This window comes from Microcebus murinus, chromosome 23, assembly GCF_040939455.1.
Source record: "Microcebus murinus isolate Inina chromosome 23, M.murinus_Inina_mat1.0, whole genome shotgun sequence".
Classification (NCBI taxonomy): Eukaryota; Metazoa; Chordata; class Mammalia; order Primates; family Cheirogaleidae; genus Microcebus; species Microcebus murinus.
This window is the reverse complement of record NC_134126.1, coordinates 4,084,658-4,105,770: the sequence shown is the minus strand read 5'-3', so window position 1 is coordinate 4,105,770 and position 21,113 is coordinate 4,084,658. Positions and strand designations below refer to the sequence as shown.

Genomic DNA, 21,113 nt, shown 5'->3' with positions numbered 1-21,113 from the left:
ATGGTTTTATATCAGGATTCTCACATCTGTTCCACTGGTCAATATTCCTATTTTTGTGCCAATACCATATTGTTTTAATTACTACAGCTTTGTAGTATAGTTTGATATCTGGCATATTAATGCCTCCCATTTTGTTTTTGTTGCCTAGAATTGCTCTTGATATTCGGGGTCTTCTTTGGTTCCATACGAAGTGTAAAATTATTTTTTCTATATCTGTGAAGAATGCTGATGGGATTTTAATAGGTATTGCATTGAATCTGTAGATCAGTTTGGGTAGTATAGACATTTTGAAGATACTGAGTCTGCCGATCCACGAGCATGGTATGGATTTCCATCTGTTTACATCCTCTGCTATTTCCTTCCTCAGTGTTTCATAGTTCTCCCTGTAGAGGTCTTTTACCTCCTTGGTTAAGTATATTCCTAGGTACTTTAATTTCTTTGTTGCTATTGTGAAGGGAATTGAGTCTTTGATTTGGTTCTCAATTAGATTGTTCTTGGCGTAAATGAATGCCTCTGATTTCTGTGTATTGATTTTGTATCCTGAGACTTTACTAAATGCATTGATCAGTTCCAGGAGTTTCATGGTTGAATCCTTGGGGTTTTCTAGATACAATATCATATCATCAGCAAACAGTGAAAGTTTGATCTCTTCTGCCCCTATTTGGATACCTTTGATTCCATTTTCCTGTCTGATTGCTGTAGCCAAGACTTCCAGCACTATGTTGAACAGAAGTGGAGATAGTGGGCAGCCTTGTCTGGTTCCAGTTCTAAGTGGGAATGATTTCAATTTTTCCCCATTCAGTATGATGTTGGCTATGGGTCTGTCATATATGGCTTGTATCATTTTTAGGTATGTCCCTTCTATGCCTATTTTCTTCAGTGTTCGTATCATGAAAGGATGTTGAATTTTGTCAAAAGCTTTTTCTGCATCTATTGAAAGAATCATGTGGTCTTTGTTTTTGCTTCTGTTTATGTGGTGAATTGCATTTATAGATTTACGTATGTTGAACCATCCCTGCATCCCTGGGATGAAGCCCACTTGGTCGTGGTCGATTATTTTTTTGATAAGTGTCTGGATTCGGTTAGCTAAGATTTTGTTGAAAATTTTTGCATCTATATTCATTAGGGATATTGGTCTGTAGTTTTCTTTATTTGTTGCATCCTTTCTTGGTTTTGGTATCAGAGTAATATTCGCTTCATAAAAGGTGTTGGGGAGGTTTCGTTCTTCTCGATGTTGTGGAATAGTTTCTGCAAGATAGGTACTAGTTCTTCTTTGTAAGTGTGGTAAAATTTGGGTATGAAGCCATCTGGACCAGGACTTTTCTTTTTAGGGAGATTTTTAATTGCTGTTTCTATTTCAGCTGTTGAGATTGGTCTGTTCAGGGAATCTATTTCTTCCTGGTTGAGCTGAGGGAGGCTGTGTGTTTCTAGAAATTTGTCCATTTCCTCCACATTTTCTAGTTTGTGTGCATAAAGATTTTTGTAGTATTCATAAATTGTATCTTGTATCTCTTTGGGATCAGTTGTGATATCTCCTTTTTTATTCCTGATGGAGTTTATTAGAGATTTCTCTTTTCTGCTTTTCGTTAGCTTAGCCAATGGTGTGTCAATTTTGTTTATTTTTTCAAAGAACCAACTTTTTGTTTTATTAATCTTCTGAATAGCTTCCCTGTTTTCAATTTTGTTTAGTTCTGATTTGATCTTGTTGATTTCACTTCTTCTGCTGGGTTTGGGGTTGGTCTGTTCTTCTTTTTTCAGCTCTTTGAGTCGTTTCATTAGATTGTCTAATTGTGATCTTCTTGACTTTTGGTTATAGGCATTTATGGAGATAAACTTTCCTCTCAGAATTGATTTAGCTGTGTCCCAGAGGAGTTGATAACTTGTCTCTCCATTGTTGTATTCTTGATAGAACTTTTTTATTTCCGTCGTGATTACTTCATTTGCGAAGTAATCATTTAGTAGGAGGTTGTTTAATTTCCACGTTTTTGTGTAGAAATGTGAGTTTCTGTTAGGGTTGATTTCTACTTTTATTCCACTGTGATCTGAGAAGGTACATGGTATGATTTCTATTTTTTTAAATTTCTTGAGATTTTCTTTGTGTCCTAGGATATGGTCAATCTTAGAGAATGTCCCGTGAGCTGATGAGAAGAACGTATATTCAGTGGATTTTGGGTAGAATGTTCTGTAGATGTCTGTCAGACCCAATTGTTCTAGAGTTTTGTTTAAGTACACTATTTCTTTATTAATTTTCTGTTTGGAGGATCTGTCTCGTGCCGTCAGTGGGGTGTTGAAATCTCCGGCGATTATGGAGTTGCTATTAATCCATTTGCTTAGCTCCAGTAAGGTTTGCTTTATGAATCTGGGTGCACCTAAGTTGGGTGCATATATATTTAAAATTGTTATCTCTTCTTGTTGGACTGTGCCCTTCACCATTATATAATGACCTTCTTTGTCTTTGACTGCTTTGTTGGTTTAAAAACTAAATCGTCTGAAATTAGAACTGCCACACCAGCCTTCTTTTGGCTTCTATTTGCTTGGAATATTGATCTCCACCCTTTTATTTTTAGTCTATATGCATCCTTGCAGGTTAGATGTGTTTCCTGAAGACAGCATATACTTGGCCTGTATTTTCTTATCCATTCAGCCAGCCTATGTCTCTTGAGTGGAGAGTTTAAGCCATTCACATTTATTGAGAGAACTGATAGGTAAGGTGGATTACTGATCATTCTGTTGGGTTGGATCTTGTTGCTATGATTTCTGTCTTGAGCCATTGTAATATCTGGCCTTTAATATCTTTGGGTTTTGATTGTTTTTATATTCGTGGGTTATTATTATGATGTTCCGTGCGTAACACTGTTTTAAGTACTTCTTGTAGGGCTGGTCTTGTCTTGGTGAATTCTCTGAGCCTTTACTTGTCTGAGAATGTTTTTATTTCTCCTTCATATATGAAGCTTAGTTTTGCAGGCAATAATATTCTAGGCTGGGCATTGTTTTGTTTCAAAAGAGTGAGAATGGGGCCCCAATCTCTCCTTGCTTCTAAAGTCTCATTAGAGAAGTCTGATGTTATTCGAATTGTCTTTCCCTTGTATGTTACTTGCTTCTTTTGTCTTACAGCTCTTAGAAGGGCCTCTTTAGTTGATACTTTGGTCAGTCTGATGACTGCATGTCGTGACGTCTTCCTGTTTGCATTGAATCTCCCAGGGGTCCTCTGAGCTTCTTGAACTTGTATATCAAGATTTTGAGCAAGGCTTGGGAAATTTTCCTCTATTATATCTTCAAACAGCTTGTCCAACCCTTGAGTGTTGTCTTCTTCCCCTTCTTGGAACCCTATGACCCTCACATTAGGTTTCTTCACATAATCCCAGAACTCATGTAGGCTTTGCTCTTTTCTCTTGTTTCTCTGCTCTATTTCTGTGACTGATTTATTTAATTGGAGGGTGTTATCTTCAAGCTCTGAGATTCTTTCTTCTGTTTGATCTACCCTGTTCTTGAGACTTTCCACTGTATTTTGTAGTTCCTTGAATTGATTCTTCATTTCCAGGAGTTCGGTTACACTTTTCTTCATTGTGTCTATTTCTTTTCCCATATCCTGGAGGCTTTTTGTGGTTTCTTTGTGTTGGTCATTGAGTTGTTGTTGCAGCTGGGTGAGTGTTCTTATGATCCACATACGAAATTCCTCTTCTGTCATATTGGTTGCCTGATTTTGGTTGGTGTCCGTTTCTAGGGGGCTGGTGCTCCTCTTTGGGGGTGTGTTTTCCGTTTGGTTCTTCATATTTCCTGAGTTCTTTCGCTGATTTCTTCCCATGTCGATCAGTTGTTGTTTCTTTCCTTAAGTTATTGTTTGGGTATTCACACACCTTGTTTAGTTTCTGAGGCGTTAGGTGGTGTCTGTGGGTGAAATTGGACCACTCCCTGTATGTTGAGTCAGTGGGTGCCGTGGAAAGGCTGTGCAAGATGCCGTCCCTGTCAGTAGGTGGCGTTTGCTTGGAGGAACAGGCTATACTGTTGATTTTGTGTCCTGTTAACAGCTCTTGTTCTGGGCGGAGTTGGGTTGGGTAAGCCTGCCCTCAGGCAGTTAGCAGGGGTCCAAGTTCTGTTCTCTGCTTCCAGGGAAAGCTGTCAGGGCGGGGCTGGAATGGTCCTGCTCAGCCAGAAAGTCTGTGCGTGGGGGTGGGGCTGTCTGAGACCCGCAGTCTGGAGCGGGCCTCACTTCTTTCCACCCTCTCCAACTCCACAGCTACTCCTGTGCCTCTGCCAGCAGGCCAGACCACAGCCACTAGGCCTCCCCGGACTGTGATGTCGGCGGGGAGGTTCCCTGGATAGGAACACCACCTGGGTTGGGCGCACGGCCTCCTCCTGGGAGAAGGGTTGCCCTCTAGGACGCCCATCTGCCCCTGGAGGCACACACACCTCAGTAGGCTATTCACGTATAACCCTTCTGTGCCCCGGGCAATGCTAGCCCTTGGCGCAGGTGATCTGGTCTGCAGGTCCGACCTCTGGGTCCCAGAGTTCAAACTGTATCCCCACCAGGGAGAGGATTTCTGGTCCCAATTCACCCACAGGGAGTCCAAGCTGGGTCTATGTCTCTCAGCCTCTGAATCGGCACTGTTCTCCTGTCTGAATTCCCCTGAGTCAGGTTTAGGCTCCCAAATGGGAAGGTCCCGTTCCCTGGAGGTGCCTCTGGCTGTTGGCTGTATTGTCTCTCTGGGCCGCCGCGGGTAGGGTCAGCGGAGGGGAGTAGGAGGCAATATGGCGCCTGCCTCGCGGCTCGGGTCTGTGCACATGGAGGTGCCCGGAGGAAGTTGGGAACCTGGCGCCACATCTGCTACAGGCTCACCACTGGCTGGCGGCGGCGGTCTCTGGCTGGCTGCCGCAGGTCTCTTCACCCGCTGGGGAGCCCACCAGCAGTCCCAAATGCAGGGGAGGGGAAACAGCAAATCCACCTACCCTTGCCGCTGGTCTCCGGGCTGCTCCGGTGGTCTCAGCCTCCAGTTCTCCTCTGCAGCCTCCTCCCGTGGAGTCTCCCGGGGTCTCAGGTACCCCTCCTTCCGGCCCTTGTCCGCTGTATGCTCATCTTCTTGCTTCTGTCCTCTAATTTCTGCTAGAATCTGTCTTTTCTGCAGAGACCCTCTGTCTGGCGGTGTTATTCGTCCGCCATCTTGCTCCGCCCCCCCATATTCACTTTTAATGATAAAAATGCTCAACAAAGGAGGCATAGAAGTAATTGACTTCAAAATAGTAAAGGCCACCTATGGCAAGCCCATATCCAATATCACACGTAACAGTGTGAAACTAAAAGCTTTACCTTGAAGATCAAAAACAAAACAAGAACATCTACACTCTAGTTCTATTCAGTATAGCACTGGGAGTTCTTGCTAGAGTAATTTGGCAAGAAAAAAGAAATAAGAGACATCCAAATTGGAAAGATGGAAGTAAAATTATCTGTTTACAAATGATATACTCTTAGATATACTCCTGAAAGATCATTAGTATTTAAAGAAATCTGTTTAAATATTTTTCTCCCCATCTAAAAATATACACGGGTTATTGTCTACTGCAAAATAGCCTTTCAAGAGTCTTAATAATAAGCATTATCAGAAATTCTAATTCTGGCAAAAATAGGAAACAGGGACCAGAATTATTCTTGACTGAAATAATATTTTTAAAAAGGTAAAATATATGATATAAGGGTATTCAAGCCAATGAACATCAAACAATAAAGAAGAGTGAGTGATCCTTGAAATACAGGTAACAAATCATGGTAAGGAGCACAACTCCCCAGCTGACTGTCTTGAAGGATTCTCCAGGCTATGGTGGAGGGAGAACGCACCTAGGCAGGGCTCAGAGTGAGGATTTGACATACGAATTTTGTGGGACACAATTCAGCTCATAAAATAGAGAGGAAACATAACAAGAAGAAAACAAAAAATAGACATCACACACAAAGGAACAAAAGGCAGAGAATCACACAACAGAAACAAAGCAAGCAAAGATATAGTAGAGCAAGACTATTATAATATTAAAAGAAAATGCAAAGCAAATAAACATAATCAACCTAGAATTCTGTGCTCATCAAAATATCATTAAAAATTGACAAAAGGTATTTTATCAAAAGAATAAAAGCTTAAATAATTTATCACTGGAATACCCATACTCTAAGAAATGATAAAGTTCTTCAAGCTAAAGGAAAAAGTGTTGGGATATATATAATGGAATGAAGTGGCCCAGAAGTGGCAATATAAGATATATACATATATATGATACATGTCATGATATGTATCATATATATGATATATATGATTTTATTGTATCATTTAAATCTCTTTTAAAAGTGAATAACTACAGACTGTAGACAATGTATTCTGGGATTTATAACAAATTGGAAAGAAAATGTATGCCAATAAAACCTACCTGAGGGTACAGTGAACACTGTCTGGTGGTGGGCACACTTACAGCCCTGGCTCAAGCATAACAAAATCGATCCATGTAACCAAAAACATTTGTACCCCAATAATATTTGGAAATTAGAAAACAAAACAAATTTTTAAAAATGTAATAGGCAAGAGTAAACTCAGGAATAACAGATATGTTTGGTACTGGGCATGGGATATGTATGCCCAAAGTCATAAAGTTGAACACTTTAAATAAGGTAAGTGGAGTTTATTTTTACAATTTATAAAATGATTTTAATTTCTTTTCAAGAAAAATGTATAGAGCCACATTGCCCACGAATGTCACATGTACCAATGAAAGGTAGTTAAACGTTATCTGTAAAATAATGCCAGTTTCATACTTAATCTTAAAAAGCCTCACAAATTGTTAATCACAATCATCTGTGTACAGATATTTAGGTGGTTAGTGTAGATGATGTGATATATTTATTAAGCCCTGTGAGCAACATTAACAACAATTATTCTCTTCATGTTAATAAAACATTCGTGTTTGATGTTAAAATAATTTCATTATCAAGATGAATAATAGGATTGACTTTGACAACTTTCTTAATTACAGATTTTGACAGGAAGCCAAAACTAATTAGAATTTCATTTTTTAAAAATGAATACACTGTTTGTAATCAGCTAAACGTCCCTCAATTAAATCAGAGTTCTAATATTGCCCATGCTGTCATTTTAATTACTGAATAATACATGCAGAAAAATAAGTATTTATGTTAATTTTAAAATAGGACTTTTAATATGACTACTTTATATGCGAATTTTTGATAGTCTATTGCAATTTTTGCTATATATGACAGATGTATAATTATCTTTAGCATTTATGCTACATTTAAATTTTTGAAAATTAAACTTTTCTACTTATTTCTGAAATAGCAGTGTTTTAATCTCTATAGAAATAGGACATTAGAATAATCGCAACGAAAACCAGAAGCTTTTTCTTATGTCCCCCAAGTTTGATCTGTGGAGCACAAGTTAACAATGCTTCCAATTTGCACCCCTCCCCCAACCCCACCTTGTAGAACCTAGCGTTCTAGTTCACTTCAAATTGTTGACTTCTGGGCTTGGTTTTGGGAGAAACTGCTTGAGCAGAGTCATTCCAATGTGTTCCTTTTGTCCCTGCCAACAGCTAGGTGGCGTTTCGTCTGCCCTATCAGTAACTGAGAATGGGAATAGTTCCTCTTGGGGGCCTCAGCAGTTGTAAATAACCTTTCTAAGAGTGCTTTGTATGCCATTGGTATTATATTCCTTTTATTGGAAGCCCGGCATTAACTTGCATGTCCCTGAAAAAACAATGACTTGCACCTTAAAGTTAATCATAAGACTCCTTCCAGGGTTTAAGGAGATACTATGTTGGTCATGGAAGCCATGCAGGTTAGACAGTATCAGCTGAATTATCCTTCTTATAGTCCATGGTAGAGTCTGGGTGACCTTTATGTATCCTGCTACACCTGAATTAATACCTTGGTCCAGGTAGAAAAATGAATACAAAAATGTAAACAGAATGCGACCTGGCTTTCTGAAGTAGACACTATTAGCTTTATGGAGTTTATCCAACTGGGAATGTGAGGCACAAGGCCGAAGTCAATATTGCATTTTGCTGGTAGAAATCCTGTTGATAGTAGGTTTAGTTAAATGCTCATAAGACAAATCAAATTGATTTGGCCCCAGGCCCTGTCAGTCAGAATAATCGGAGTAAGAGTGGCTGGCAGATGGTTTGCACGTGATAAAATTTATCAGTAGTTAAATGGTATAGAAATGAAAGTTGGGAATTATTAGGAGATAATTCTCCATGTGTCTTTTTCATTTCTGTACGACTCGTATCATGTTGTGCTGGCTGGACTGTCTTTTCAGGTATATCTGCATAACAAACCACACTGAAGGATGGTGTCTCATGTCAGGGTGGAGGACACATGGATTTCCTGAGACATGTGATAAAGCTAAGGTGTCCTTCCAGGGCAAAGATTAGGCAGGCTTGCAAGCACCCTGCTTGATTTGAGGTCTCCAATACTGTGCCCTGAGCAATAAAGTCCTTTGCATCTGATCCTGGAGTCTCATGTCCCTTGCCAGAATTATGGAATTTTGTCACGGTAGCTATTTATTTTGCAACCAGGGTAAAAAAAAATCTCAAGTATTTCACATTTCTTGGCAACCTTCCCATATTCTGCAATCACAGCATCAGTTCCTGAGGATCAGACTGGTGATCCCTTGCACAATGAGACCACAGTGACTGGGAAGCAGCCATAGCTATCTACATTTAATTGCTTGTTTGTCTCATTTCATGGAAGCAACCCCCGTAGGCATCCAGAGACTTTTTCACAAAGCCGAGGTTCTTATCACCATTTCCGGCGCGTGTAGTCACTCTAGTAAATAGTTTTAAGTCCCAGCGGGGGAAGGATGGAAAAGTCATTACAGCATTTATTTGCCATGACTTTTCAAAAGTAGGGTCCTTTTCTCCTGGGGACTTGGTCGTCTTGTTAGTTAATCAATTCAAAGTGTGATAACTGATTCAGATCTGAATTAGCATAAAGTTTGTGCCTTTAAATTCAGGTGGCAACCGAACATCCAGCCTTTTTTCCTTTGTGTAGATTAAGAAATCCCTTTTGCTATTTGCTTAACTATCTCTTAGGGAAGCCATATTCTATTAACCATCCCCAGAGACTGGTGAAGCTTCAGTCATCGGCTGGCAACTCAGATCTTGCCATTCCTTAGAATAATTGCAGACAACTTGCTTCTGATGATTAACCACTGTAATTATACCTCCTTTATGCCATACCCTTTGCTACGTAGATGTTCAGTGATTCTATAACAGTGTCTCCTACCAAGTGGCCTGTAGACAGCACCCCTTACTTTGCTTCTCAATAATGCCAGTTACCAGTAATGGTACCAGTGCCAGTAATGGTGTCTTCAATGCTCTCCTGAAAATCATGGTCAGTTGGTAGGTTCTTGATGTTACATGATATATCCACTATAACATGTTGTGTTTTGAAAGTTTTCTGAACATTTTTTTAACTTGCCACAATAGTTGTGTTATTTCTGTTTTACTTACTGTGGACCGTTACCTTCTCTAAACTTCCTAGGGCGTTCCTAGCAGTGTGATCTCACTGTCTTCTGGCATCCTTACCAGGGTGTTTATTCTCTTCACTGCAGATTGCTCCCACGTTGATAAAATTCACCAAATTTATGTTCTGCCCCTCTTGTTCTAGCTTGTAGCAGATCCATTCTCTCCCAGATCTTGTCAGTATATGTGGACTAAGTCCTGTAGATCCTTAAAGATATGGTGCCATTCCTCCTTTAGCTGGCACAGCACTTTCTTTGCCAGATTATGTTGTGACAGTCCTGGTTGTTGATCTCATAGCCAGGAGGGGAGGAGGCACAGATCTATCTCCAAGGAGGCATGTTCTCTTGAAAGGCTGAAGAGTGGGCCACTTCTGAAGATCCTATGAGTGAAGGAAGTCTGGGATTTCAAGATTTACCTCTACCCCAATGTCTTGAGGTCATGTCTCAGGATCCAAGCCCTTTCAAATTAGAACCCTTACATTGGCATAGCAAACTTTCTGGGTTTAAGAATTTTAACTTAATCTTCAGCTCCACTGCTTCCAAGGTAGATTTGTGATAGAATGTGCCAGTCTTATGTCAGCCTGGCATTAAAGATATGCAACCTAAAGTACGAATAGGGGATAGGAGCCAGAGCCACACACTAGTAGGAACTTCAAGAGACAGAGTTTAAATTTAAGCTCCTGGTAATGGGCCTGGTAATCAGAGTCCAAGATAAATGGGGTTATAGAAAATAAATTTGATTCCCCTCCAGATTTTGTAGATGTAAAATTTAGGGGGTTGGGAGGGAAGGTTATATAGATGCAGTCGGTAATTAGAAGAAGATGGAGAGACTTCATCGATGAGGCCTCCTAGCCCAGACACTGAGCTACTCATTGTAGTAGTTTTCTTCCAACATGAAAAGAAAGAATAAGGTAAAATTACAGCACCAGCCAGTTTCCAAATATTGGGCCCGCAGGGACAAAGAAGAAGCCCTTCCCTTTCTTTCTGGCTCCATTGCTCTCCTCTTCCTCCTTCCCTGCCTGCGGGTGTGGCTGGTCCTTGTCTTAGTCTCTTGTCCCGCTTGCTTCTGCGGTGCCTGGGGGACAGGGCAGCAGCTCACAAGGTCCCTGGGGATGACAGTACAAAAGGGTAGGCATGGTGTGTAGAGACTGCGACTGAGTTACACTGGACAGGCAAGGGATTAAAGAGCGTTGTCTCTAATCCCTGCTCTTTTGCAGATTGGAAGTTTTTGTGTCCAGATGGCATCTCACCAGTCTGGACAGAAGGACACTTCAGGCAGCCAGTGGCTCGCGGCCAACGCGGCCCACTGATGACAACTGAGGTGGGGACAACGCAGAACCTGGCTAATCGAGATCCATGTGCTGCCGGGGAATCTACTGCCACATCAGGAAGAGTGACGACTATGATGATTTTCATTGAGACATCAGGAAGAAAGTGGATGTGGGCCTTGGGAGAAGATGTGAGAGAAGGCTAGAGACTTTAAAGGAACAAGAACTTGATTTATAGTCCATTCATTGCTGTATTGAAAATAATTAAATGGAATCTATCCCTTATTTGATCAAAAGTAGGATGTGGATAACAGTGTTTTAAGATGAAAACATGTACATTTAAACAATATTAGCAATTAGATTAAATGTTCATATTAAAACCTAGAGAGTTAGAAATGTATTTCCTTTATTTTTAAATTGAATTTCCCTCAGGAAAAAGTTAAGAACAATAAAGTCAGTAATTGCATGAACATTTCCTTTTAATGTCATAAGGGCTGTTGAATTCATAAAACTGGGTTACCTTTCTGAATCTCAGAGCATAATATGGATATAAACATGATTGTTTTCTACCTCACTGAATATACATAAACTAACCATATATTACTAATTTAAGTGACTATTCTCATAAAGCAATTTCCTTTCAACATTTTTTAGTTGGAGCATTTCCTAAAAATAGGATTCTAGAATCTTATATAAGTTTAAGAAAAGAATATATGATGATTTAAAGAAAATTGTCACTGTAACTTTTCTATGCTTCAATGTGTTTAGAGACACAAATACTGCTGCATTGCCATTGCCTAGTGTTCTGTACAGTCCCCTGCTGTACAGGCTTGTGGGCTGGGAGCAATAGGCTGCAGCATATAGCCCCGGTCTGCAGTGGGCTGCACCATCTAGGTTGTGTGAGTGCACCGCATGATGTTCACACGATGACAGCATCACCTAACAACACAATCATCAGAATATCCCTGCCATTCTGCGACACATGGCTACATACAGCATATAAAACTTTAGATTAAAGTCAGACATTGTGACTGAAATTTATAGAGACTCTGGATGATGCTTTAAATTTCTCTAGAGAGAAATCACCTTTTTCTTTGTAAAATGGATAGAGTAGGGAGTGAGCCGACTGAAGCCTGATTCGCAGCTTTCAGCAGTCTGTTTTCTTCTGGTTCATCTCTGGACTTCTGCAGCTCTCCTGAAAGTTTTAACTGAGTCGTGTGTATTAGAGACCCGCCAGCCAAGCAGGCTGAACTCTGATCCTTGTCTTCTCACACCTCAAGACTTCCAAAAACAACAATAGTTTTAGAAAATTTCTGCCTGGCTTCAGAGTCTCTTACCCTAGACTGCTTGAAAATTCAAAAACTTTGGGAGGAAATCTGGTATAATTTTGAGCTTATTTCTCTATCTTTCTTCTTACTGAAATCCTTATCCCTCAGGTCTAACTTTTTTTTTCTCTGCAGCTGTGTAAAGCACTTTGCCAAGTGCTACCCCTCTTCACAGAAATCCCCTGCCAGCCGTCCATGGAACTGCACAATCGCGCCGGAATCGGTGGCTACCTGGCAGGAAGACTTTGCGGCAGCCAGTCAGCCTCCTCTCTGAGGGGTCCCTGTGCTTGTGATCTGTTCCGGCTCGAGTCCTGCTGTGTCCACAGCTCACCAATGTCTTCAAATGGTGTTTTGTTTTGTTTTGTTTTATGTTTATGCGAATTGTCTGGTTTTGCTTAGTGGAAGAATTGGTCATGCACAAGTGACTCAAACTCACTATATGATAAACTGTTAAGTCCCAGAAGAGAGTAAACTCTATAGGATTGATTTGAGGGCATGGACACTCACAAGCACTCTGAACATACATTTAATTATTAAAATGAGTGTTCATTTTTATTCTAGAGGTAGAATTATTGTTAATTTTAATTTATTGAATATTATATTCCTGTAATTCTCCAGATTTTAAATAATGGAAATGGAAAACTATCCTCAGCAGAAACGAACCTAAATAGTACAGGAGTACTCTTTGTTATGGGATGTGTATGAATATCATGAAAATCAGATGAAGAAATATATTTATTTGGAGTTGTTAAGCTATCCTTTTATAATGCAGGGGCAAAATAACTGCATTTAAGGAGAACAATACATTTTGTTTTAATCTATCAAAAATAGATTTAAAATTATATAGCATTTTACAATAGTGACTTTATTACAAAGTGTTGTGTATTTTGTTTGTCTGGTTTTTCCTTAAAGGTTATATTATTATATATAATTAACTAGAGTTAGCATGAACTCTCTAAAGACCATGCTTCTTGTTCCTTTGGAGAAAAAGACTTGTGTCCCTGATATTTTTAGCTAATACATTTTTGGTTATGAACAGTTGAGATTCTTACAAGATTGCTTCCTTAATAATGCATTAATTTGAACCCACTGATAAAATTTTCATAAGATAATTATTTGGTAAATGAATAGATTTGAACGCATTTAAGACTATTGTAAATCTTTGTGTTCTTAATCACTGTAAGTGCATCCTTTAAAGAACTTCCAAAGTGAAGATGTTTTGTTTCTTGATGTTCCTTGGTTTTTGGTTAGTATAGATTGACAGTTCTATACTGTTGGTGTGTATATATATATTTTATGTAAATGCTGTTGTGGTGCTTTCAGTTTCAACGATGCAAAAATTAACATTATGTAATGTGTTTTCAGAGTACTATATATAAAAAGTAGTGACAGAAAAATTATTATTATTTTAAAGCTTCTTTATTCATTTGAGAGAAAATGAAATTATATTCTACATTAAAATGTCTCTAGATATCTAGGAGTTTTCAACTTTGTTGAAAGAACATAACAAGTACATAATATTATTTAGACTGTTTTCATTATTGTTTAGTGGCATTGTTGCTAATGGGCTTATAAGTAATGATCAATATAATGAAAACATCCTTTGTCTTAGATCTGGGACACTACAAAGTTCAGTTAATAATAATTTATGCAGTGAATGAAAAACACAAGCAACATTTTCTTGTTACTAGGCCATTTTTCATTTTTTTTAGATGAGCAAGAGTAGCTTTAAAGGATTTCCAAAATGCATAATAGTTCTAGAAGCAAATTAGGTCATGATAAATAAATGAGAATTCTGGTATACTTAAGTTTTGAAAGGAAAAAATAATTCTTTATCCTAGGTTTTTAGAGGAAAGGCAGATAATGATGAGTATTTTTGGAAGATGATATTACATCATGATCACAATTATTAAAAACTGAACATGATAATGGGTGACAGTCTAACATCAGGGATGAGATGACCTTGGCACAAATCCCAGCTCTACCATTAACTAGCAGCATTATTTTGAAAAAGTTACTGTGTCTCAGTTTCCTTATCTTTACAAATGAGGAGATAATAGCATTATTGATAGGGTTCGTGTTCTTATTAAATTATTTTGCATGAGGTACTTTAAACAGAACTATAGAAATTTTTGCAATTTTTCTCATTGAAATTAAATATTTGAAATAATTTATGAGGAGGACAAGGAACATATTCACATTTACAGTTTATTTGGAAGAAGTAACAAACTTTCAACTGATGATTATGACTAAAAATCCATTTTTAAGTTGGTGCTGGAAACAAGCATTTATAGTAGCCCACAGTGTCATAGTGTTTGCCTTTTAAAATGTTAAGAATCAATCATAAGAGAGACATTATTTTTCTTCTCATAATTAGTATTTTATATGAAGTTTTACTCTGTTAGGGGAGTTAATGTCTTCACCATAGGATATGAATAGAAAAGCTATGTTGTCATTGTTTTAAAAACAAGCAATTCAAGCAGGCTCCTATAACCTTTTGACTTATCATATCAATTTTGAGCACTTACTCATTTTTGTCTCAGCAGGTTATTCCAGAGTGATCTTGTACTACCCTTGTCCGCCCACTTGGAACAGCAATTTCTCCAAGAAGCCTTGTTTTCTGTAAGTAGAGAATAATATTTAGAAACCATGATCTGGGTATTAGTTTTTGTTTTTTTTCTATTGCTAGGATGTCAATGCCTCTAGGCTATTTTAGCAGATGTGTATTTATATGTATTTTAATTGTTTTATTGATACATATATTTGTAAATATTTATGGGGTGCATGTGATAGTTTGATACACACATAGAATGTGTAGCAATCAAGTCAGGATATTTAGGATATTCATCACATCAAGCATCTGTCGTTTCTCTGTCTTGGGAACATTTCAAATTCTTTCTTCTAGCTCTTTTTATATATACAACCCATTATTATTTACTATAGTCACCCTACTGGCCCACTGAACATTGGAACTTATTCCTGCTATCTAATTTTATGTTTGTAGCCATTAATCTACCTTAATTTATCTCCCCTTCCCCAGCTTCCCAGCCCCTGGTAGCCACCATTCTACTCTCTGCCACCATGAGACCCACTTTTCCAGCTCCCATGTATGAGTGAGAACATGCAATATTTGTCTTTCTGTGCCCAGCTTATTTCACTTAGTCTAATCTATCGGTTTATATGTATACATCAAAAACCATAGATACATATTAAAGCCCTCCAATTCCAATCTAATAACACAAGGTTTATTCTAGAAATCTCTTTTTCATATTTTTAATTTCTTTGCCCATCAGTAAGAAACATATCTCCCATTATCTCTATTCTTATTTGCTTAATATTAGAATACAAATGAAGTACCTGATTCACTAACCCAAACCACTATGGAAAATGAACCTACTATTAAGAGCTACACGTAAGTTTACAGTTCTTTGATCTTTAGGCTAAAGCACAAGCACTTTACAAGTCTCTGTTTCTGCGGCATTTGCTTATGTATGCTGGTTAAAGAAACACAGATCAGTGTAAATGGGAAGGAAATTTCACAGGTACATCCATACTCAGAAGCATGATGCAATTTGGGACGGTACTGCTGCAACTATCTAGCACAACGTGCAACGGGACCCAGTGATTTCCAATGCTTCACATGCAATGTGCTGTCATTCCCTTTGAAGATCGTTAAAGATTTATTTAATCTAAGGCCGGGCGCTGTGGCTCACGCCTGTAATCCTAGCTCTTGGGAGGCCGAGGCGGGTGGATTGCTCAAGGTCAGGAGTTCAAAACCAGCCTGAGCAAGAGCGAGACCCCGTCTCTACTATAAATAGAAAGAAATTAATTGGCCAACTGATCTATATATAAAAAATTAGCCGGGCATGGTGGCGCATGCCTGTAGTCCCAGCTACTCGGGAGGCTGAGGCAGGAGGATCGCTTGAGCCCAGGAGTTTGAGGTTGCTGTGAGCTAGGCTGACGCCACGGCACTCACTCTAGCCTGGACAACAAAGCGAGACTCTGTCTCAAAAAAAAAAAAAGATTTATTTAATCTAGTTTTATCTAATGCTAGCATTAGGGTCACAATAAATGATTTTGTGAGCACATCAAGTTTGGATATAGGTGAGGCACTTCTGATGAAGCTGCTTTTCATTCAAAGATCTAAGAAGTGCAGAGACAAGCCCCGCAGCGCACGCACGCCCGCACAGTGGTCTCCACGGAAGGCGGCGTTCTAGGCGGCCCTCAGAGCCCACCGCCTGGGACACATGCTCTAATCAATCTCTCTCAGTGTGGGTGGGACCTGTGACTGTGAGGACCAGTATATCTTGTGATTAAGTTAGGTTGGTTTTCAGTTAATCAAAGGGGAGATTACTCTGAGTGAGTCTGATCTAAACAGGTTAGACTTTTTGAAGAATGAGAAGCATCAGAAATATGTGTTCCTGCTATCCTAGAACGAAGTCAGTTTGTAAAAAGGACCACATGGCAGGAAATGAACATTGGACTCTAGGAGTGAAGTTGTTCATCCTGTGACCAGAAGAAACTGAGTTCTGCCAGCAAACCATGATCTTGGAAGAGATACCTGAGCCTCAGATGAAATCACAGCCCTGGCCAACATCTTGAATTTAGCCTGGTTAGGTGCTGAGCAGAGGACTCAGCTTGCTGGCATGCCCAGACTCCTAATGCACAGGCAGTAGGAGAGAACAAATCTGATTTGTGTTAAGGCAAAAAGTTTGTGGAAATTTGTAATGTGACAATAGAACAGTAATCCACATTGCCATTCAAAAAGTGGGAAGAACAGGAGGGACAGAGTGCTAATTGGTCCAGAGAAATTCTGAAATCTAGGCACATGTTTCTAGCCGCTGTAATCTAGGAGCAATGAATGGCCTTTGATTATGTCCCACGTTTGCTTCCTGAGAATAGTTCCTTAGCCCAACTTTCTCCATAGCTCTTGGTTCCAACTTTTGGATTCTTCTTTATTTTTTATGGCAGGGTTTATGTTTTCGGTAAAGCAACCTTCTTGGTCTACAGTATGCATTTCAAAAGTGGAGCCAAGAAGCCTCTTTTAATTTTGAATTTCTTTAGTCCCTTAGAGTCCACACTGGTAGGATTTTTAATAGCATCCTTATTTAAATAACTTTCTTAATTTTTTATGATTTGGGAGAGATTCATTACATGCTTCAAAGTCACGTTCATAATTCACTTTATGACAGACCTCTCTCCTTCAGGAGTATCAAGCTAATGTGTGACAATATTCATATGATTTTTAGGAGCCATTTTGTCAAACTGAGATGATTTATCAGGCATAGACGTAAATCTTTCTGAGGTCTGAAGGGTGAGGCCTTACTACCACACTTTTGCTTTGATCTTTACCCTGAGGCCACTTACAAGTTTTAGAGACCTGCTATGCAACATAGTGCCTATATTAACATACAACATTGTGCACTTAAAAGTTCGTTAGGAGGATAGAGCTCATTCTGAGTATTCTTACCACAAACAGGGGCCACACAGGGAACCTTTGGAGATAATCGTGATATTTCTTACCCTGATTGTGCCATGGTATCATGGCTATATGCATCTGTTCAGACTCATGAATCTGTACACAGTAAATATATTCAGTTATTTGTATATCAATTATACCTCAAGAAAGCTGTTTAAAAATCATTGTCAGATGGAGAGACTGAAGATGAAAAGCTTTATTTTTCCACTGAATTCATGACAATTCCATTTTTTCCTTCATATTACCCTTGAAAATTGAGTAGTTCTTTTTTTTCTCCTTTCTTTGTTCTCATCCCTCATCATGCATAGCCAGAGGAGCCTTACAGATGTCCTTAGCCAGGTCCACCAGTCGGCCAGGCGCAGTCGCTGTGTCCCGGCATCCTGCTGTGGAGGTCGCGCTGCCCAGTTGTCGTGGGTCCTCAGCTCTCCCGCCGCCAGCAGTGGGAGCCTCACAGCCTTTGCAGCCCTGACATCAGGCCTCCTCACTGCTTCTCTCCGCTCCTGTCAGTCTCTTCACTTTTCTTCCAGCCTCCACCTGCTGACTGACCTCAAAGCAGAGTCAAACGTTAACTTTTGTTATGGGGGCACTCCAGGGTACTTTTTCTATTTCAGATGTGCGTTTGTAATTACACACATATGCACTACACACACACACCAAAACGTAGTGGCTTAAAATACCAACAATGTTATTTTCTAGAGATTCTGTGGATCAGCAGTTGGGCTGGGCTCAATTGGGCGTTTCTGTCGCTGCTGTCTGCAGGAAGCTGCCATGCAGCTGCAGTCGAATGGCGCCTCATTTGCGGCCACACGGCCTGAGATGGCCTCGCTTGCATAGTAGGTGGTTCACACTGTTACCTGAGCAAATGTCCACAGATGACTAGCCTGGACTTCTTTACCTGTTGGAAGTATTATTAGAGTGTAAGCCCCAGTGCAAAAGAATTTTTTTATGTCTTTGCTTATTTTACATTCATGTTTGTCCTATTGATCAAAGCAAGTCATATGGTCAAACTTGGAATCAATGTGGAGGTGACTACACAGGGCATGTTTACAGTAGACATGGGGAGATTTGTTGAGATTCATTACTCTGGCAACTTTTATAATCTGTGAACAAATAGAAATATTCTCTAATGCTAAGTTCATGAAACAAAACTTTGTGGCTCTCAACCCCACCATTATTTAAATTTTTTGGTATCATGCCTGGTTTTGCTATGTGTCAATACAAATTGGACCATCTGTTTATTCTCAAAAAGGTCACCTCTGTTACAAAATTTTACCTTCTATACCCTATTAAGTCTGGTCAGAAATTTTCCCTGATTTCCTACCAGTCTACATTATTGAGATTCAGCAATGGTCTCATCTGACTCACATGAATTTCTGGAGGGACTCATTTTCCTTTATGTGATATTCTGATCCCACTGTGCTCTCTTCTCTCTGCTCCCCTCAGGTGCCTGCAGAGCGGTTTTCCATGAAAAGAGAGACACTCTACAATTTGAAGTTAAAATAATGATTGTGAATGATCTCTTCACCCAAATAATTCATATTCTAATTAGAAAGGAAGCCTTCTAAACAGCTTAGCATTGTATTAACCCTAATTTAACTTAAAGGACCATGGTTTTGAACAAGTAAGCTTGAAAGTATTCTTTCTTCTTTTTGCCATCATTTCCTAACAAAAATTATGAGCTACTGGCATATTTATGAGATTAATTTTTAAATTTAATCAGTCTAAGTAGTCCATGTCCCCAAGGGATTTAAAACTGAGACAGAATAAAGGAGACACTCTTATCTTTAGTGGTGTAGATGTTAGGGAACAATCCCTGCAATTCTAATAGTGCATCCACTCCATGCTGAGTGAAGATTGTAGTTTAAAGATGTAGAGAGAACAAGGGAGGAATAAAGAAAAAAGAAAAAATGACATTTGAGTTGTTCTGTCAATTCTAGGGGTTATTTTTTCCTAGATACATTTACTAATAATTAACCTCTTTTTATAAGTATATAGAGATATATTTTTCTATATAACTTGCAATGAACATTATTCGTGATTAACATGAAACCCTAATTAAACCATTGACTCCAGAGAAAAAGAATTCCGCTAGGACTATAGCAAAGAAAGTTCAATTGAAATTATACCCAAAATTATTACCCAAAATTGACATAATTTTCTTGTGGTATGTAAAAGGTTTATGTTTTCCTATAGAATGTTCACTTTCATACCTTTCTACAAAATTCACCATTCTCCTCTTCCATGCTATCTGCCTTTTGTTTGGTGTCCCTCATGCTAATCACTAATTCTGCTTTTAAGGATTTATGTCTTACTTTGATCTAGACATTATACTTAGACCTAGGGAACAGTTATTGGCATGCTATCTTTTCTTTGCTCAAAGAGTTTTTTGTCTACTTCAGGAAAAGAGACAGTCAATTAGAATGCGATGCTATGAAAGCTGATGAGGGAACTTCCTGGGGTAATGGAAATCTTCTGTATTTTGCAAGTATACAAATAAAGCTCATAGAACTCCACAAATAAAATTGAAGCATTTTATTGTATATAAGTTATGCCACAATAAAAATTCTTTGTAATGAGATGCAATAATAGGAGTCAATGATAAGGAAAAATGTATTTGCTTGATTGTACAGTTTTGCACCGATTTCTTCTTATTTTCACTTTATACCCATCCTGATAACTTCTAGTTTGCCTTGCAATTATATATATATATATATAATTTATTTATTTTTTTATTTCTTTTCTAAAGGTTTCTTACTGTTGCCTTCACCAAATTCTAGCTACAGACTTAAATTTCATAAAATATTCTTCTGGATAAGAAAAGTCATAAGACTGTTAATAAGCATGAGGCTAAGTGTCACAACAAAAGTTTTCTTAGTGAATTCTACAATATGCCTGACTATAAGGAAAATTCACTAAAAATGAAAACTAGGAAAAACTAGTAAAATTAGTGAATTATTCTGGGAAATATTATAGGAAATTGTTGATAAGCAGTAAATGGAGACTCTCAGGAAATAAGAATCAGAAAAACCATAGAGCTTAAACACATATACACATACATACCTCATTCTGCAAATGTTTAAACTTCAACTTGGGTTTTCTGCATTTTTGTTTTTGATCTATTTAACACATAATCTTTTATGGATTTTTTTCTTGATCTTTCTTTTAATAAAGGAAATATAACTTAGTATAAAATAAAGTAACTCCAAGTTAAAACTAGAGCAATTTTACCACCATCTGGAAAGTGACCCTGTCTGTGACCCTCAGAGTTACACTTTGCTGCGCTCCATGCTCTTTGATGTGAGTTAGACCCTCACACCAGGATGTGATTTATATGCAGAAAAATGATATCCACATCTCTCTAGGGGTGATCTTCCTTTGGTTAGTTACATGTTTCTTTAGTGAAAATTTCAATAAAATAAGTATACAATACTTACATATTTATTTTCCAAATAATTGTTAGATGCAGATTTCAACTATCAAATTCTTGGCAAGATGTTTTCAGAACTTAGATTTTAATTTTAGTTAT

General features: G+C 38.5%; 1 long non-coding RNA gene across 1 annotated transcript in view; it reads right to left on the bottom strand.

Annotated features, from left to right (window-relative positions):
* Positions 1-21,113, bottom strand: part of LOC105875412 (uncharacterized) — a 104,294-nt gene that overhangs the window by 67,085 nt on the left and 16,096 nt on the right. The window contains exon 2 of the long non-coding RNA XR_012914503.1: positions 14,637-14,728. This is a non-coding gene — a long non-coding RNA (uncharacterized LOC105875412). The remainder of the gene's footprint in view (positions 1-14,636; positions 14,729-21,113) is intronic.